Below are 20,894 nucleotides of genomic sequence, written 5' to 3'. Positions count from 1 at the left end.
GGAAAACGCTTTGTTACTCTTAACACAATTTTCCTCGGATAAAGCAACGAGTTTTATAGAAAAACCGGGCTTTGCTTGGAGCAGCGTTTTCGAACCGAAAGACCTTTTTTATCGGGACTCCGGGAGCCTCGGGGCTTCCTTCAGGTGCTAGGGGGTTTACCTACGCTTAGGGGGGTTAGGGAAGCTAGAGAGAGAAAGTAGAGAGAGAGAGAAGTGAGAAAGGAGTGGGAAATGAGGGCTGTCCTCTGCCTCTTATAATAGCCACCAACTGCGGAGTACGTTGGGCGTTCCTGCGAGGGTACGCGGGGCGTACCTCGTACGCAGGGCGCTCCGGCCTTACGCTGCGTGTTTGTACAGCTACTTGTCCGTGCCTCCCTGGTACGATGTGGATCTTCCGAAGCCAAGTAAATCCGAATGCGGGGCGTTCCTTCTTGTACGCACTGCGTAGCGAGCCAGCTGTCACCCATCCGAAGCGAGTCCGTGATCAGCAAGCGACGGCCCAGATCGAGCACGTTATGATTCCCTCGCATATTTCGCAAATTTCCTTCCCGGCTTCTAAAATTCATAAATCTCGCATATGAGCTTCGTTTTTGATGTTCTTTATATCCACGCGTAGGCGGGAACGTACTCTACAACTTTCGTTTAGACTCCGTCGGCTAATTTTGACTTTATTTTTAAAGTTATATTTTTAACAGGTCGGGACATGATTGGTCCGTTAAAAATCTATAACTTCTTCATCCGACGTCCGTTTTCATCTATCTTTTTATCGTTACGCTACTATTAACGAGATCTTCGATTCTTGTTTAGGTTTTGTCGGCTAGATACCGCTCGTTCTATTATTCAGACTCCAGGCTGTGTACTGCCGATCCGAAACGTAGAAAAATCATAACTTCCTCATACGAAGTCAGATTTGGGCGTTCTTTTTATGGACGCTCTCGGTTTAACGTATTCTACGACTTTCTTTAAGATTTCTAAAGCTAAAAAATCGCTTTATCGTAAATTCACTATTTACGTTTCCCGGTGTTGTGCCGGTTCTGTCGCGAAACTTCGACGGGTCATAACTTCTTCGTTATAACTCGGATATCGGCGTTCTTTATATGTATGGAACCCTTGAGACATATTCTACAACTTGGTTAAGACTATTTATTCTAAATAGTCATTTGTTGAAAAGTGTTTTCGACCGCTATTATCTCTAAATTGACTAGCTTAGATCTACGAGCGTTACAATAAGCCCCACTGACAGAAGAAGAATTAATGTGCTACTGCTGTGTTGTGGCAAATTGCATCAAAATTTTTGATGGAATTAATTTTAAAGTTTGATGTGTTGTTGTGATGACGCTAATTAGACTCTTTTTTCCACGAGATCATTTTTGTAGTTTATTCTTTATTTCTTAAATATAACAATATTATTAAAAATTTCAATTTTTAAAAATATAAGTATAGATAAATAACAAAATTGAATATGACGGTAATATATAAGAAATATAAAGTTATAGACTTTTAATTAGAAGTGCAGATGATATTTTATTCGTATAGATTAAATTTCCAATAATATATTTTTAATATTATTTATTAAAAAACACAATATTACAATTCATAAGTTTTTCTAAAATTATGATGTATTATTTTTTTACATAATCAATTTTTTAATTTTATTTAAAATTAACACACATGGGTTCCATGGGTTTTAACCTAGTATGATATATAGTCCTTAAATTCAAAAAACCTCATAAATGGTCCACTTGGTTTCAAAACTATTAACAAATGCTTTTTTTTGCTCACTCTGTCAAATTTTGGCCGTTAACTGCTATTTCATTTAAATAATACCAGGGCATTTTTTGATATTTCACTACCACAGGAGCCATTTATGAGGTTTTTTCTTATTTAAAAAAATGGTATATATTGGGTCTCTCTCTCTCTCTCTCTCTCTCCCTCCCACCCCCACCCTCACACACACACTTATCGCAGCAAAACTAGAGGGGCGGTTCAACCTCATATTTTGCTAAGCTAAGGCTTAGGTCTCCTAATTCTAAAGCAGGGCCGGCTCCAAGGGTGTGCAAAGAGTGTAGCCGCGCAAGGCCCCGAAGAAAAAAAGGCCTGATTTTTAGAAAAATTATCTAGTTAATGTGTGTATATATATAATTTTGTTCAAATAAATACAATCAGTTTTGTTAGCTCCGCCCAATAATATTATTTTTAATATTATTTATTAAAAAATACAATATTACAATTCATAAGTTTTTCTAAATTTATGATATATTATTTTTTTTACATAATCAGTTTTTTAATTCTATTTAAAATTAAAACACATGGGTTCCATGAGTTTTAACCTAGTATGATATATAGTCCTTAAATTCAAAAAAACCCTCATAAATGGTCCACTTGGTTTCAAAACTATTAACAAATGCTCTTTTTTGCTTACTCTGTCAATTTTTGGCCGTTAACTGCCATTTGATTTAAATAATACCAGGGCATTTTTTGATATTTCACTACCACAAGGGCCATTTATGAGGTTTTGTCTTATTTAATAAAAAGCGGTATATATTGGGTCTCTCTCTCTCTCTCTCTCCCTCTCTCTCTCCCTCTCCCTCTCCCTCCCCCACCCCCACCCCCACCCCCCCCCCCCCCCCCCCCCCCACACACACACTTATCGCAACAAAACTACAGGGGCGATTCAACCTCATATTTTGCTAAGCTAAGGCTTAGGTCTCCCAATTCTAAAGCAGGGCCGGCTCCAAGGATGTGCAAAGAGTGTAGCCGCGCAAGGCCCCGAAGAAAAAAAGGCTTGATTTTTAGAAAAATTATCTAGTTAATGTGTGTATATATATAATTTTGTTCAAATAAATACAATCAGTTTTGTTAGCTCCGCCGGCCAAAGCGCTTGTCTTTGCGCTTCTTGTTTTGTTTGGTGTTGGTTCGATCCCCATAGATCTCATTTTTGCATCTTTCTTTTAAATGAACTTGCTACTTTTACATCTACATCTTTATTATATATATATATATATATATATATATATATATATATATATATATATATATATATATATATATATATATATATATATATATATATATATATATACACACACACTAGGCAAATGCTCGCGCGTTGCGCAGAAGGATCTATATAGTTGAAATCTTTACAAATATATGTTTTTTTAAATATAACAATAATGTCGTTGTTAAATTTGATATAATAATTCGTATACTAAGTTGATATAGTATATTGATAATTTTGAATTATATGATAATATATATATTTATTAAAACTGCATAATCTCAATCTTTTGAATGACCTCTACCTGTAAGTTACTCAAGAATAAAATTAAATATAATATATGGTTTAATATTATTTATAGTTGTTGTTATTGTTAAATCATTTTTAAAATTTATTTGTTTGACGTTTTAATTTCTATCAATGTAATTATTTAAAACATCAAACAATTTTTTTTTGATTTTAAATGTAACAATATAATCATTTATATATAGTTATTTTTAACTATTGTTATTATAAGTTATTTTAAGCTACTTATTTCAAAACTTTTAACGATTATAAAAATATCTTTAGGAAATATTTTAGTGAATTGATATTACAATTTAGTTTTTGTATTTAGCACTTCAATTTATCATCGTTCACTATTCACAAAATATTATTTGGGTTTTTTTAAGTGGAACTGAAATTTATATCGAAGTTGATCCTTTAATGTTATATTTAAATTAACAATTTAAGTATTTTGTCCATACAGTTCAAAAGTTGTAGCTTTAAATTAATAATGATTTACATACAATAACATATTAAATCTAATAAATTAAGTATAAGATGTTAAAATTTAAAGACATAACTTTATAAGTAAAAGTAAATATATTATTTAAATATTGAAATTTAGTTTATTTTTTTATGACATTTTAGGTTTGATACTTATTTAACCTTATTAACCAATTTATAATCATTATTAGAAAGACACTACAATTTATCACTTTTAACTATTTACAAAATATTTTTTGGGTTGTTAAAGTTGAACTAAATTTTATATTTAAGTTGATCATGTAAGGTTATATTTAAATTGACAATTTAAATATTTTATACAATTGATCAAAAGTTGTACCTTTAAAATGATAATGGTTTACATATAACATATTAGGCCTGATAAATTAAGCATAATATGTTAAAAGTTAAAAACAAACTTTATAAGTATAAGAAAATATATTTTTTTAATATTGAAATTTAGTTTATATATGATTATACTTTAGGTTTGATATTTATTTAACCTTATTAACCAACTTATAATAATTATTAGAAAGAAATTGAAAAGTCATGGGAGTTTCAAATGAATGTGGTTTAAGAATAAATGCAAGCTTTATAAGTATAGTAGGCGAATACCCGCGCGTTGCGCAGAAACACCTATATAGTTGAAGTCTTTACAAATATATGTTTTTTTTAATATAACAATAACGTTGTTAAATTTGATATAATAATTTGTATATACTAAATTGATATAATATATTGATTATTTTGAATTATATGATAATATATACATTTATTATAACTTCAAAATCTCAATCGTTTGAATGACTTCTACTCGCGAGTTACACATGAATAAAATTAAATATGATATATGATTTGATGTTATTTATAGTTGTTTTTATTGTTAATTAATTTTTTAAAATTTATTTACTTAATGTTTTAAGTTCTATCATTATAATTATTTAAAACATCAAACATTGTTTTTTTTTTAATTTTTTTTTTATTTTAAAGCTAACAATATAATCATTTATATAAAGTTGTTTTTAACTATTTTTATTGTAAGTTTTTTTAAGCTACTTATTTGAAAACTTTTAACGATTGTAAAAATATATTTAAGAAATATTTTAGTTAAATTGAGATTATAATTTAGTTTTTGCTTTTATCACTATTTGAGTTGACATTGTAATGCGCATAAAAACCTATATAGTTGAAGTATTTATAAATTTATATTTTTTTAAATATAACACTAACGTTGTTGTTAAATTTTATATAATAATTAGTATATTAATTTGATATAATATATTGATTATTTTGAATTATATGATAATATATATACATCTATTATAACGTCATAATCTCAATCGTTTGAATGAGCTTCTACTTGCGAGTTACACATCAATAAAATTAAATATTATATATGGTTTAATATTATTTATAGTTGTTGTTATTGTTAACTAATTTTTTAAAATTTATTTGCTTAATGTTTTAATTTCTATCATTATAATTATTTAAAACATCAAACTTTATTTTTTGACTTTAAAGATAGCAATATAATCATTTATATTGAGTTATTTTTAATTATTGTTATTATAAGTTATTTTAAGCTACTTATTTGAAAATTTTTAACGATTATAAAAATATATTTAGGAAATTTTTTAGTTAAACTGATATTAAAATTTAGTTTTTGCATTTATCACCATAATTTATCACTTTTAACTATTTATAAAATATTATTTGGTTTTTTAGTGGAACTGAAATTTATATTTAATTTGACACTGTAATATTATATTTAAATTAACAATTTAATTATTTTGACTAAATTTTTCAAAAGTTGTAGTTTTAAAATGATAATGGGTTACATGCAACAACATTTATATCTAATAAATTAAGTATAATATGTTAAAATTTAAAGACATAACTTTATAAATAGAAGTAAATATATTATTTTAAAATTGAAATTTAATCTATTTATGATTACACTTTAGGTTTGATATTTATTTAACCTGATTATCCAACTTATAATCATTATTAGAAAGACACTACCATTTATCACTTTTAACTATTTATAAAATAATATTTGGGTTGTTTAAGTTAAATAAAATTTATATTTAAGTTGAGCCTATAATGTTATATTTTAATTAATAATTTAAGTATTTTATACAAATTGTTCAAAAATTATACCTTTAAAATGATAATGGTTTACATCCAACAATATATTAAAACTAATAAATTAAGTATAATATGTTAAATGTTAAAAACATAATAGTAGGAGTAAAGATATTATTTTAATATTGAAATTTAGTTTATATATGATTACACTTTAGATTTGATATTTATTTAACCTAATTACCAAATTATAATTATTATTATAAAGAAATTGAAAAGTCATGGGAGTTTCAAATGAATGTGGTGAAAGGAAAAAAGAATGGGGGTTTCAAATGCATGAGATTCAAGAAGAAATGCTAGCTTTATAAGTATGTATGATATATATATATATATATATATATATATATATATATATATGGGCCCATATTTTAGTATTAGCACAAGGCATTCAAAATTAAAGAACCGGTCCTGTTCTAAAGGGTCTCATACTCTCCAAACATAACCCAATATTAATATATCTCAAACCTCAATTAGTCCATTACTAATTGTCCGACACGCCACATCACAATAAGCGATCTTGATTATTAAGGACGAAACACATGCGACACATCAATACGATTTAAAATATTGAAACAACACATTTATCTTCTATTCTTCTATCTCGATTCTCAATAGTTCAAATCCTTAACGCAAAAAGGTATGTGTTTCACTTATTTTCCGGTTTTCCATTATCTATTAGGGTTAATTGTTTTCAATTATCCATTGATTACAAAATACATATTTTCAATTGTCAAGTCATGAATACTTTCTGTGGATTTTGCCTTTGGAATTTTCGAATTTGGGTTGGAACGAACTCAAAGAAGCAGTCAGCAAATCATAGCTGTCAAGCAGCAGGTATTTCCATTAATCCATTTATTCTAGTATTCTGTTTGTTCATCTGTAGTTGTCTTGGTGATTCATAAAAATCATATACATAGTAAAGAAAACGTTAACTCAGCCATTTGTATTTTTTTTACTTTATTATTGACAGTCCTAAACCTGGATAAAGGAGAAGATTATATAATGTTAAGTATAGTGAAGGCCAACGGGGCCCATATTTTTGGTTCGCTTAGAGCCCCAAAAATGGTTAAGCAGCCGTAAGCAAAACATACACACACATACACAAACTTCTTGGGATGAACCAACCAATAGAACGCATCTTGAATCAAAACTCATTCCTGAATTCAGTTTAACCCACTATTTGATTTTGTATTCCAGATAACATCGATGGGAATCCAATTAGATTCATCCAGATGTCTTTCTTTAATCAATATGACAAATTAATAGAACAAACACAACTTGATCTAGGGTTCCTATCAGATCAAACAAACAATTAGAAATGGTGTCATCATTTTTAAACACAAATTCAGAACGAGAGTCAAAATTGGAAACTAAATTAGATACCAAATGTGTAGACTAAATAAAAAACCAAATTTGCCGACCAAAATAGGGCCCCTCGTCAATGTTCTCTCTCTATAGACATTGGTATATTTTAGTGGATTTTGAAGATTGATGAACATCGAAGAAAAAAATCACAAGTAATTATCTAAAAATGCACTAGTATAGTAGATCCTAAAATCAAAACAGAAATCTATCATTTGAGCATTGTGTATTTATGTATGTGCGCAAATTGCAATAAATGTTGATTAAACTAGGTTTAGGACACAAATTTCCTTAAAGTCTTAACTATATTGACTTCTTCTTCCCTAATTAACATTTGGATTCTAAATTGACATAACCAAATTAGGAATACATACATGTGAGCGACGTGGCTAGTGAGATTTTGTTCGAAATAGCAATCATAGTTAATAAAGACCTTCGGTCCTTTTTGGAACTCGTCGTGGTCCCAATTCCGTTCGTTACTGCATGAATTCTTGTCCAAATTCTATTCTTTCATCCCATTTATCCCTAAGTTTCACTTATTTAGTACCTTCAATGCATCAGTCCACACACACAAGCAACTACCATTAATATCTTTGTCACTCATCGATTCAGGACAAAGTAATTGATGAAGATAGAAAAAGAACAACTACCTTTTGTCTCGTCGAGCTTTGTTGATTATGCGAGTGCAAAATTTTTATACAAAATTGTAACATCCTGATTCCCTAGTATGAGATTTTTTTTAAAACAAAAAAATAACTTTCCTTTCAAACTTATCAAGCTGATGGCCTCAACTCGACGTGTTGAAAGTCTTTGGGCCGCGGATCTTTTGGACCAACTCGATGAGTTGGTGGCTGATTAAGAAACCCTAATTTTTAGGGTGTTTCACCCTATTTAAAGGCCTTAAACCCTTTGGGTGGCCTCCTTACCCGTCTCTCATGTCCAGAAAACCCTAACTCGTTCATTCTCTTCCATATTTATGTGTGTGTGAGCTTGAAGAGTGTTTTCTTGGTGTTCTTTTGAAGAAGCTTGAAGGTTGAAGTGGTTTGTGTCGAAAGGAGGCTATAGATCCAGAATCTTCTCTCTTGTTGCAGTCATTTAGAGGTATAAAGTCGACACCTTGCTTATCCATAACTTAGATCTCATTCCTTGAAAGTTTATTTTCGTATTGGCTCATTTTTGGGTTTGTTCTTGTTTTGAGCATGCCATGGAGTTATAACTTTAGATCTTGATGTTTTGTGGCCTCCTTGGACTTAAAGTTGCAAGCTTTATTGAGTTCTAGTCCTCTTTCATGCATTAGGTCCCTTATTAAGCCTTCTTGGAGTGTTTTAGCATCCTTGTGCCATGCATGGACGTAAAGTTAGAAACCTTACGTGGTTTTTCTAGCTCTTGGGTATCAGATCTACATTCTTGAGCGGTAGAAGGGATAAAAAAGAGGACCAAATGAGTTAAGCATGGAAAAGTCTATGAGTTGTCCTGACAACTCGACGACTTGGCTTGGGTTTTTCCGCTTTTCTGGATACTGTAGGAACTTGACAAGTTATCCTGATAACTCGACGAGTTGTCTTGGGTTTTCCCTGTTTCTCTGAGTACTGTAGTAACTCGATGAGTTGGTATGTGCACTCGACGAGTTAGGTCAACATGGACTGTTGACCTTGACTGTTGACTTTGAATTTGACCATGGTTGACCAAGTCTGACTTTTGAGGGTATTTTGGGAATTTTGAGGTCTTGATGGGTTGGTCATGATGGTTGTAGGCCTTGAGTCGGGAGATGAGATTCAGAGTTAGATCTTATCAGTTCAGCTGCTTGTGAGGTGAGGTTTTCTCACTGTACTTTCGGGTCGAAGGCGCCAAGGCCGGCCCATTGGTTGGATAACTTGATATTACTTATATGTTGAGTATGTTATAGTTATGCATGCTAGTCTTGATGTGCTAGTTTGGTAGATCTGTAGTACTACCTGTGAATTGCCTGTTTATCTATTTATGATATTATATGTTATATGTCGACATATTGTGTGGGTTGGGTTGAGGTTGTATTGCTTTTTGTTATAGCCAACAAACTCTGGAGTATGCCATATATGAGTTAAGGGCCAGGGAGGGCATGCCAGATTCATACTGAGGACTCATGAGCATTCCATATACGAGTTGAGGGCCGGGTCGGGCATGCCAGACTCGTACTGATGGCTTAGCAGTATTTAGTCTATTGACTGACTAGGCTGGGGAGCAAGCCAGACATAAGCTGTGGGCCTGTGAGGCAATCTAGACTTATACTGTGGGCTTAGAGGTAATCCAGTTTGTAAAGTTGTGGACCCATTGCATGTAGTTATTATATTGTGTTATTTGTTATGTATTGGTATTTTGGGGGAAACTCACTAAGCTTTGGGCTTACGGTTGTTGGATTATGTTTTAGGTACTTCTGAGGATCGCGGGAAGGCGAAGGCATGATCGTGCACCTCCTCATGTTTTTATTTCACGGTTTTTGGATTTCTCTGATATGAATCTTATTTTGGAAACAGTTTGTAAACAATGATGATTTTGAATGTTTTTAAAAGTTTAAATTTTTCATGGATTCTATGGGTGTTACAAAAATCAATGAAAACATGAAAATGCCAATAATATTTGTCTATAAAGAAAGGTGTATAACAGGTCAGAGGTGAAAATGTCAAATAAGAGAGAGAGAGAGAGAGGGAGAGGGAGAGAGAGTAAGGAGGGGGGAGAGAGAGACCAATATATTAAAAAATTTTTAATAAGACAAAAGTTTATAAATGGTCCTTATGGTAGTGAAATAACATAAATGCCCTCGCATTATTTTAATCAAATGGCAGTTAACGGCTAAAGGTTGACGGAATGAGTAAAAAAGACTGTTTGTTAAAAGTTTTAAAACCACAGGGACAATCTAAGAGGTTTTTTGAACTTAGGGACTATATCTTAGATTTCTAAAAAACACGGGGACCATTTATAAAGTTCTGTCTAATTTTTTTAAGGGTTGTACTACTAAAAAACCCATTTTTAACGATATTTTCTGTCACAAAATCCGTCACTAAAAAGGTTACACCGACATATTTACATTAAATTTACCCTTACTATGACATTTTGACGGATTCGTGACAGATCTCCTATAAGTCCCTTTAACTCGGATCTATCAATGTATCAATGCAATTGTTCGAATTAATGCAGAATCTTAATCAAACAACTATGCGACACAAACAATTAGATGTATCAACAACACATTTCAATGAATGCACACAATTCTATTGATCAATTGTCAAGTACATTCCAATACACCTCAACCTTTAATCGCTAGTATTTCCGAAAAATGCATTACCTTGGAACAGCTATACACAGACCATATTTATACTAAACCAATAACCTAAAGCCCAACATAATAAGCCCACCGAAAACACTAAGAGATTTCGGTCCAAAACCGAGAACCATATAATACATACAAAACAAAGCATAAACCACAAAATATAGCCCAACACTCTCCCCCTTGGTTTATTGCTTTTATTTCTCTTCAAGGCTTTTCTATGAGATGCATGTCTGCCTGGTCAAAAGCCCCTGCCCACAACTTCTTGTCAATTATTGTAGCTACCATGCCAGTGAAGGCTTTTGTGGTAGCTTCAAAAAATTCATTTTCAATGATGATCTGAAAGTTTGACAGAGTGCGGATATCTCATTCTCCAAAATTTAATAAATCTTTGGGATCAACAATACGACACTAGTTTTTCTTCAACTTGATCACCACAGTTGCAGTAGCCTCATCAAAAACCTAGAATTGCATTATGTCCAAAGTTCCTTCAGGCACATGTTTGGGAAAAGGAATCCTTTTAGCTTGCTTGGTGGGAGGCCACATAACATTCACCATTGTTTTATTAGTGCGAGGATCAATGACACGCTTGGCCTTTTTAGTGAACGATGAAGTAGAATTTAATTCTTCAAAGTTATTTTTCGCTTTAGCCTTAAGAAAACTCTTAAAAGACCAGACCATGGGATCATTGGTTGGATTTTGGAAAGGCGCGTGGATGAGTTCAGAAAGATCAACTTTTTTCCAGGACAATAAGTCAACTTTCTTCTCATAGTATTCAATTCGGCAACCAGGGCTCAGCAGTATATTCAGCACGAGTGTGCAGGTTATTTGGCTTATGTGTTGGATACGCAGTTGGGGACCATGTGTTAATTGTGGATGTTCTGTTTGTCAGGGAATTCGTTGATGTATTCCCGGAGGATTTACCCGGTGTGCCTCCTGAGAGGCAGTTCGATTTCAGGATCAACCTTGTGCCAAGGGTGACCCATATTACCAAGGCGATGTATTGATTGGCACCACCTGAGATGCATGAGCTATCATCTTAGCTGCAGGAGCTGCTAGGCAAGTAGTTCATCCATCCGAGCAATTCCCCGTGGGGAGCGCCAATTATTTTTGTCAAAAATAAGGATGGTTTGTATAGGATATTCATCGATTATTGGGAGTTGAACAAGTTTACGGTGAAGAATCGTTATCCCCTTCCGCGGATTTATGATCTCTTTGACCAGTTGCAGGGAGCATCTTGGTTTTTCAAGATAGATCTGAGGTCTGGGTACCATCAGGTCAGGGTGAGAGAGGATGACATGGAGAAGACCGCGTTCCAGACTTGTTATGGGCATTACGAGTTTGTGGTGACGCCGTTCGGGCTCACCAATGCACCAGAAGTATTCATGAATTTGATGAATTGGGTATGCATGCCGATACTCGATTGCTCAGTTATTATGTTCATTGATGATATCTTGGTGTATTCCAAGACCAGGGAGCAGCTGAGGAGCATCTTCCCAAGCTTCTAGGGGTTTTCAGGCGAGAACGTCTTTATGCTATCTCCCTTGGATATCAAGACTTTTCTGGGTTTGGCAGGGTACTACCGGAGATTTATTCAGGATTTCTACAAAATTGCAGTACCCCTCACTCGTCTAACGAGGAAGGGGCGTATTTTCGGTGGGGACCTGAGCAGCAGTCAACATTTAAGACCCTTCAACAGAGACTTTGCGAGGCCCCAGTCTTGACCCTTCTGGAGGGAATTGAGGATATTGTGGTTTTCTGTGATGCATCCATCACTGGCTTGGGATCAGTCCTCATGTAGAGAGGACGAGTGATAGCTTATGCTTCGTGGAAACTGAAGCCGCATGAGACGAGATACCCCACGCATGATCTTAAGTTGGGAGTTCTTTTTGCTCTCAAGATTTAGAGGCATTATCTGTATGGGGTCTGCCGTACTATCTACATGAATCATAAGAGTTTGCGACATATTATGGATCAGACGAACCTGAACATGAGGCAGCGCAGGTGGCTGGACGTGGTCAAGGATTATGACTGTGAGATCCTTTACTATCCGGGTAAAGCGAACGTGGTGGCGGATGCCCTGAGCCGCAAGTCGGCTGGACCTTCTATTGAGGTGGCATGTATGAGGATATCTATGGGTTCTACACTTGTGGGTTTGATTAGGGATGCTCAATCTAAGGGTGTTCTAGAAGAGAATAGGAAGATTGAGAGGATCAAGGGAGAGATTACCAGATTTGTGTCAGAGAATCATGGTTTGTTGACTCATTGTGGTCGGGTATGGGTTCCTATGCCTGGTGGGGCCAGACAGATTATATTGGAGGAGGCTCATAAGTCTTGTTTTTCTATTCATACGGGGGAGGGGGGCACCAAGATGTATCGGGATATGAGATTTAGTTATTAATGGTCGTTCATGAAGAGAGAGATCGCTTGGTATGTTGAGAGGTGCTTGACCTGCAGGATGGTCAAGGCCGATCACCAGAGGTCGCATGGAAATTTGTAGCTTCTGGAGGTTCCCATGTGGAAATGGGAGCAGATTTCGATGGATTTTATCGCCAAGTTACCCAAGACGGAAAGGGGTTTTGATGCTATTTGGTTCGTTATATATCGATTGACTAAGAGAGCCCATTTTCTAGAAGTTCGGGAGAGCTCATCTGCGTAAAAGTTAGCCGATGTGTATATTCACGAGATTTTTGCTCGCCATGGGGTTCCAGTCTCTATTGTTTCAAACCGTGATGTTCGGTTCACCTCCTGTTTCTAGCAGAAGTTCCATGAGGAACTGGGCATGAGGCTGCATTTTAGCACAACTTATCATCCACAGACCGACGGCCAGAGCGAGCGGACCAATCAAACTCTCGAAGATATGTTGCAAGCCTACGTCATTGATTTTGGTGGGAATTGAGACTCCTACCTACCTATTGCAGAGTTCTCCTAGAATAACATTTTCCACTCCAGTATTGGTGCTCCACCTTTTGAGATGTTGTATGGGCGGAGGTGTCGTACCCCAGTATGTTGGGGTGAGTTTGGTCACAAGGTAATGGGTCGGACCGAGGTGGTCCTGCAGACTATATAGATGATTCAACAGATCACGCAACGATTGTAGACTGACAGAGTCGGCAAAAAAGTTGATGACCCGCGTCGATCTGAGTTGGAGTTTCAGTTTGGTGACATGGTGTTACTGAAGGTCTCACCTTGGAAAGGTGTGATCCGCTTCAGGAAGAAGGGGAAAGTTAGGTCCCTGATTTATTGGACTATTCCGGGTTATTTCCAGGGTTGGCAAGGTTGCTTACAGATTGGATCTTCCGGAGGAGCTCAGTTAGATTCATAGCACTTTCCACATTTCGAAGTTGCGGAAGTGCATTTTGGACGAGGATACGTTGGTATCATTGGATGATATTTAGGTCGATGAGCGCCTGAAATATGTTGAGAGGCCAGTGGCTATTCTGGAAAGAAGGGAAAAGGTTTTGCATAATAAGGAGGTACCTTTGGTAAAGGTACAGTGGAAGCATCGGAGGGGGTCCGAGTTGTGACAACCTAAAAATTTCCATTCGGTAAAACCATCCACTACAATTGAAATCAAATCTGTATCAACTAACTATCAAACTTTTGGGATAAGTTTGAGTGTTTTAAGGTTAGTGCTCTAGAGGATATCAGGAAAGAGGATACACTAGGTTTTAATATGTTCCAATAAGTGACCAAACCTTCAAGAGTTTGGAATATTACAGTCCAAAAGTGGTATTCGGACCAAAAACCCGCAAAGCTATAAAAGAAAATTCAGCCATTTTGGATTCATTTGTTACATTTCTAGCTAGAGAAAAGTTGATTTTCTCTCTCAAGGATCTTCACCTGATCACCCCCAACTGTGAGTACTTCAACCTAGAGTGTATATAAGTGTGTTATATGCCTTAATAACATGAAAATCAAGCCAAAACAACAAGATTTGGGAGTTTACCGCCCAAGAACATTTTGGAGAGTAAACTCCTTTATAAGGGCCAAAGTGTGCCCAATGTCCCTCCAAGCCTTAGGACTAAACCTAGGGACTACCATTACTTGTTTTAGACCCCCAAAACATTAAGAAACAAGGCAAGAAGTGAGTTCACGGCCAAGGAAGTTCTTGGGCCGTGAACTCCATTTTAGGGTGCCAAAATTCCCTAAATGCCTTCCATAAGCCAAGAGACAAGAATAGAACTTTACCATGATGTGTCTAGGACCCAAAACAATCAAAATATCATCACCCATAAGTGTTTACGGCCGCAAACACATGACCAAATGGTCCATGGGCCGTAAACTCAAGATAGAGGTGTTTTGATGCCACAAACACTTCCAAGGGCTTAGGCATGAATTTAGAATACTTCTTTATGACCTTTAGGACCCTCATAAGTATATTTGGACATGATTTTACGGTAGTAAATTCATTTGGGCTGTGAACACCCCAAAAGTGCCAAAAGAAATGGTCTTTCTCATCCTAGGGTAGAGCTAATGTCCCTAAAACATTCCCTAGCTTTCAAACTTGCACTAACACATGAGTAACCATGAGTTTACGGCTGTAAACTCCCTTGGGCCGTGAACTCATGGTAGTAAACTCATATGTGTGCCTTATACCTTCCTATGTTGAATCACGTGTGATTCCAACACCTAGCCAAGGTGTTTCCTAGTCCCGGAAGGTGTTATCTTTCATATAGTTGTTTATAAACACTATATTCATGTCATTATGTGTCCTTAAATATCATTTAGGACTTATTGTGTCTCGGAACTTCATTCATGGAACTTCTCATCCGTACGCGCATACCCGTTTGAATCACCCACATCAGGTGAGTTCATACCCTGTAATGAATCTTTTAACTATTTTAATTGTTTTAAGGGGGGGATACAAGGTGAACACAATGATAATTGTGTAAATGTTTGTTATAAACATCTTTCAAAATGTTACTTATGTTATTTATAAGTTGTTAAAACATTTCAAAACTCTTCTAAAGGTTATGTTACTTTATAGTTATACAAAACTCCATTTTTAAAGTATAAGCATAACTTTGTAGATAAATGAGTCTTGGTAGAAGACTGCTTTCAAAACAATTAAGTCTTGGTATAAGGCTACTTTTAAAAAGTTAGAACCATGATGCTAACCTTATGATTCTGTAATGTATACCCTATAGGATAAATATATGCTAAGTAGATTCCGACAGCTAATAGGATGTGTGTTCTTCGCTGTACATCATGTTCCCGTTGGATGTGGGTTTACACCGAGGTCACCCAATCTATTATCTACCCGAATCTATATATATTTATGCTTAGTATACATTAAGTCATCATAAGGGTACCAAGTATGGATCAGGTCATAGGACACTAGAGTCAATGCACAGTTTTTCTAGTACAAAACTTTCGTTTCAAAGTCAGTACTTTTGATATACAAAACTAGCGATTTCCCAGTTAAGGGTGATGGGATTATGAGAAATTTTAATCTATGAAGATCGATTAGATCTTGAACAAGTATATGAGTATGAAACAGCAAGAACACAATATTAAAAACAAAGCAGAACGCAATATTAAGAACAAAACAGCTTGAATCAATCGTGTCGAATGATTAAATAAAATCCTTAGAAGAGCTCGATTAAGAACATCAACTGTAAAGGATTAGAAGATTACAAGAAAGCAATATCATAAAAACTCTGGAATGTTAAATCTGAAATCTTGAATCTTAACCTAATATGCATGCAAGCATTAACTTAAATACTATACATAAAAGGCTCTCGGTTGGACAGGCCCAAACCGGAGAATAAAAGGCTAATCTAACGAGCCCAAAAGACGCAACATCTAATAGAACTTCAGCCCAACAATCTCCCCCTTTGCGTCAATTTGGAGCGAGACCTTCACTTCTTACTTGGGCCGGCGGCTGAAGCTGGTACCTTCTTCTTCACGGTACTAAACAGACACTTGGTTATGGAAAGGATGGTCTGTCTAAACCGGATGTACCAATTAATCATATCATTGAAGTACTTGATGTCATCAGCCGAATTGTCCTTACACCGCTTGATGATTGATAGGACGTGCTCCAAGCAAGTTGTGGTGTAGAGGTGCTTGTCAGCTAAAGCGAACAGACATTTCTGTCCTTCGGCTCTGGTGAACATCACAGAGTTTCGCCTCGAATCTATCTTGCCCATTTGCATTGTGTTTAGATCACTGGCCGATCCCACAGGCTTGACTTTCGGTTTCTTCTTAAACACTGTGGCAACCTCCTGATCCATTAGGGCCACCTCCATGATATAGCATGCCAGCATCCTTTTGACATGGTCTAAGATGGGACCATATTCGGCTTCGTTTGTCAGCAGGATATTGTACAAGACTATCCAATCATGAGGGTTCAGATTGGGCAGATCCGCCAGAGAGATCATGTGAGCAGTTCTTGCAGATCCTCGGATAAGCTTGAACTTGAGGTTTGTGAATCTCCCCACGGCAAAAGGCTTCATCACCCGAACATTGACAATCTTCTGGGCACTCCATGTAAGGTATTGAGGGCGAGCGGCCTCCAGGTAGAAGTCAATGAGCTCCCTGTCAAGCTCATCGTTCGGATGCGGGACTTCAAAGATGTTGGAGAAGGCGTGGAAGATGAACGCCTTTCAAGTCAGTGGCATATCGAACTGCGAATCAATGGTGTTGTTGCAGTCGAACGAAATCACCGGCTCGAGCCATAGTATGCTTGGAGTCTCTATGGCCTCTTTTATCAAACGATCCCTGGTCCAGGCAGGGAAGAGCAGCTTTTGGCTCTCAAGGAGATCGTGGGCTTCTTTTTGCTTTCGTTCGGCTTCTTCAGCCTCACGCGCCACACGACTGGCATCATCTTCAGCATTGCGACTGTTTTTCCGTTTCAACATGTCGGCAATGGTCTCCTTGTCTTCATCTTCGTCTTCATCATCATCTCCTCCCTCTGCTATGTTTTTACCCTTGTTCTTCACACCCGAACCCGAGGCATGACCAGTTGGGGGTGGTTCGGTGGTGTGAGTAGCTTTGGAGGAAGGAGGTGGTTTCGATCCTTTCTTCTCATCTCCCCCTTGTTTCGGAATGGAAACGAAACTCGGCAGGCCTTCAATCTTGCTTAAGAGGTCCATGGCCGGGGAGAGCTTTTCAGCGAGGGTGCGCCTCACCGAATGATTAAGGATGGGGTCGTGTGCTTCCAGGATGTTGGATAGAGCGGCGTGGACATCCGAAACACACGTCTTTATGACTTCCCTCTCGGATCGAAGAGCTTCCAATTGTTGTTCGGAGTTGGAAAGTTGCGTGCTCTTGACCTTTAGGGCAGTTGTTTTACTCGCCAGAACGTCCATCAGAGAGTTCTCTGCCGCAAGATCCTCTTGTAGTTTTGCCAGACGGGCATCGATGGAGGCACGGAGTGCCGAGTTGTCGTTGCTGAGATTTTGTCGGAGGGTAGCGAACGAAGTCAACTCCGTCGAGACGAACTTGGCCAATTGCTGAACAACCGGTTCCAGAGTTGTCTTTGTGGCATCGGCGCTTTCCTGCAGGGACTTCAGCAGGTCAGAAGCGTCGGAGAATAGTTTATCGACTTTTTCGGTCGCAGCCTCACAGGCTCGGGTGGAGGCGTCTATCGCAGCAGTGACTGAGGCCATTGAGTCATGTTGAGCCCTGGAGAAGGCATCAACTATCTTCTGAAGGGCAGCTTCAGATAAAGATGACTGCTGGTTGGAAGAGGAGGCGAGAAGTTGATCAACCTTCTCGTTAAGCTCGCGAAGATGCTTCTTTGTCACTGGAGCATCATCCTCCTCATCACTCTGAACTTGAAACGGACTATAGTAGACCGAATCAAAGTTCATGTGATCACCACCAAGGTATTGATCATCGCCGTCGGAGGCGTCCTCTGGAGATTGAGGTGGTGGTGAAGCTGGTGGTGTTATGGGTTTGGTCGGTTCAGGTTGAGTGGGTGGGGGATTAGTTTCGGGTGGTGGTGGTGTATGGGTTTCGGTTTGTGGAGGTTCGGTTACGGGAGGGGTTTCGGTTACAGGTGGTGTTTCGGTTGATGTGGTGAATATGGGTGGGGGTATAGGGAATGAGGTTGGTGGTATAGTAGGGTTTATGGTGGGAATGGAAATAGGTATTGTGGGTGGAGGGGAAGGAACTGGGGATTGGTGAAGTTCCATCTCCGGGGTTGGGGACCGAGGGGGTGTGTGGCCTCGTTGAGGAGATTCGTCTCCTTGTGATCCCTCAGAGTCGGAACTCCCACCTTCGGATTCACTTGATGAGGAGGGAAGGACTAGCTTTCGCTTTTGTTGGGTCTTCCTCCTTTTAGGTTGTGGGGATGAAGCAGCCTTCGGTTGTTTGCGCTTCTTGGGAGAAGGTTTTGGGGCTTTGGATGGTTTCTTCCCCTTGTCTACCTTCTTACCCCTGGCCACCGGTTTGTCGGCATCATGAATCGATCGCAGCATGTCCGGTGTCAGTTCCCTTGGACCAGATGGCCCTAACTCCTTGATCGCCTTGATCATACTGCTGTCTGAAGGCACACTACCATACATAGTCTCCGGGATGGAGCCAATAAAGGAGAATTTTGATGCATCCGAGACGATGATCTTCTTGGTATGGAACGTACCAATAGAAGACATCGATGCACCATCAGCAGTTGGAACATCAAACCTGTCCATAACCCATCTTGTGATCAAGATCCAGAACCGGGCCAGCGACACCTCGGAGTGTCGAGAAGTAGAAGAGAGGCTCTGAAGCAGCTGTTGCCAGAGGACAAACCCATAATCCAGGTTGATCCCATTGTACACTCCGTACATGATAGAAAGAAAAAGACGACTTGCACCGTCAGATCCTGAGCTCCTCTCTGACAGTCCCTTGAAGAGAACTGTAAATAACCCATTCCACTGGGGCGGTAGGCATGACCTTTTGAACCTGGCGACGGAGGTGAGAACTTCCGTGTAGCCCATGTTGTAGAACATGTTGTATAACATTCCAACCGGAATCGTCTCCGGGTTAACTCGCGTTGAGTCAGTGGTAAACCCTAACAACGTGCAGAAACGGGGGCGAGAAATGGAAGTTTTGTGATCTCCCACTTCAAAGAATACCCGGTCGACGCCCTTGTCGTAGTAGGCCGTCGCATAGACCTGAGATAGAGCTACCAGTGGCACCGTTTCAATTCTGGACAATGCCGGAGCAAGCTGGGAGTACTTGAGGCATTCGATAACCGGCGACATGTAGGGATCATAGGCCAGTGGGTTCAGATCAATGACGAGGCATTGTTGAGGTCTGATGGGAAGAATCTGAGAAGTGGCATGAACAGATGAAGATTCAGCCATTGTTGCAGGTGTGGAGAAGAAGATGACCGGGAGAGAGTTTTGGGAGTAATTTTGCTTTGGGAATTATGGGGGCAGTAAAGAGGTAAAAGGTGGTGTTGATGGGTTTTTATAGTGGGAGAGGAGAGAGAAAAATCGTTTCAAATCTCTTATGGAAATATGAAACGGGTTTTTGAGTGACTGATTGGTGATAGTTGGGACGTGCGATGATCACGTAGGAGAGAGAGTGTCAGATTCCTAGGATCACGCCGCCCAATAAGCGCCGGTTCAGAGAAAGAAATCGTTTCCATTTCCACACGCGCCTGTAATTTCAGAGATACGACGCTTCGACATTGCACACGCGTCCTCAAGTGTCAGAAAAAGCGCGGCCATTTCAAATTCACGCGCCCTCCTTTTTACCGTCGTTTGAATTTCTATCCTTTTAACTCCCGCCGAGTCAACAACTTTTTGTCTTATCCTCTTTTAAACGGCTGTTTCCACTTTATGATCCACGTGGCTAATTTTTGACCACAACTTCATTTGTAACCATCCAGTAAATATCCAGCCTGTAAAATAATTAGTAACGGAATTTTTGAAAATCTTGGATTTTCGTGCAAAGAGTGTAAAAAAAAATAAAGAAGTAAAGCAACTCTTTTTAGGATAATCTGTGATGTCAATAATGACACGAAACTGATGATCCCGGGCATGAATCTCTTCCTTCAAAGTCAAGAAAGACCTCAAAGTGTTAGTGTTGAATCCCGTTGAATTACGATCAAACATTCATTAATAAATGTTGAAAGGCTTCTTTTAATAAGGCAAATTAAGGGTGGTTTCGCTTTGATTCAACAGTTCAATTCTTGACATAAAAACGAACGTGAACAAAGTACTTGTGAGACCAGTGTAGTCTGTTGAACAAGTAGGTTTGAGTTGATTTTGTAGTGGCTTGGATTAATATGAAATCTCAGATAAAAATTTAAAACTGGATCCCATGGGAAGAAATGTTATGGTGTGTAACAATTTCATTGGAACCACGCAAAAAGAA

The sequence above is a fragment of the Lactuca sativa genome, chromosome 5 (genome assembly GCF_002870075.4).
Source record: "Lactuca sativa cultivar Salinas chromosome 5, Lsat_Salinas_v11, whole genome shotgun sequence".
In the NCBI taxonomy this organism is placed as follows: domain Eukaryota; kingdom Viridiplantae; phylum Streptophyta; class Magnoliopsida; order Asterales; family Asteraceae; genus Lactuca; species Lactuca sativa.
Note: the sequence above shows the minus strand (reverse complement) of the source record.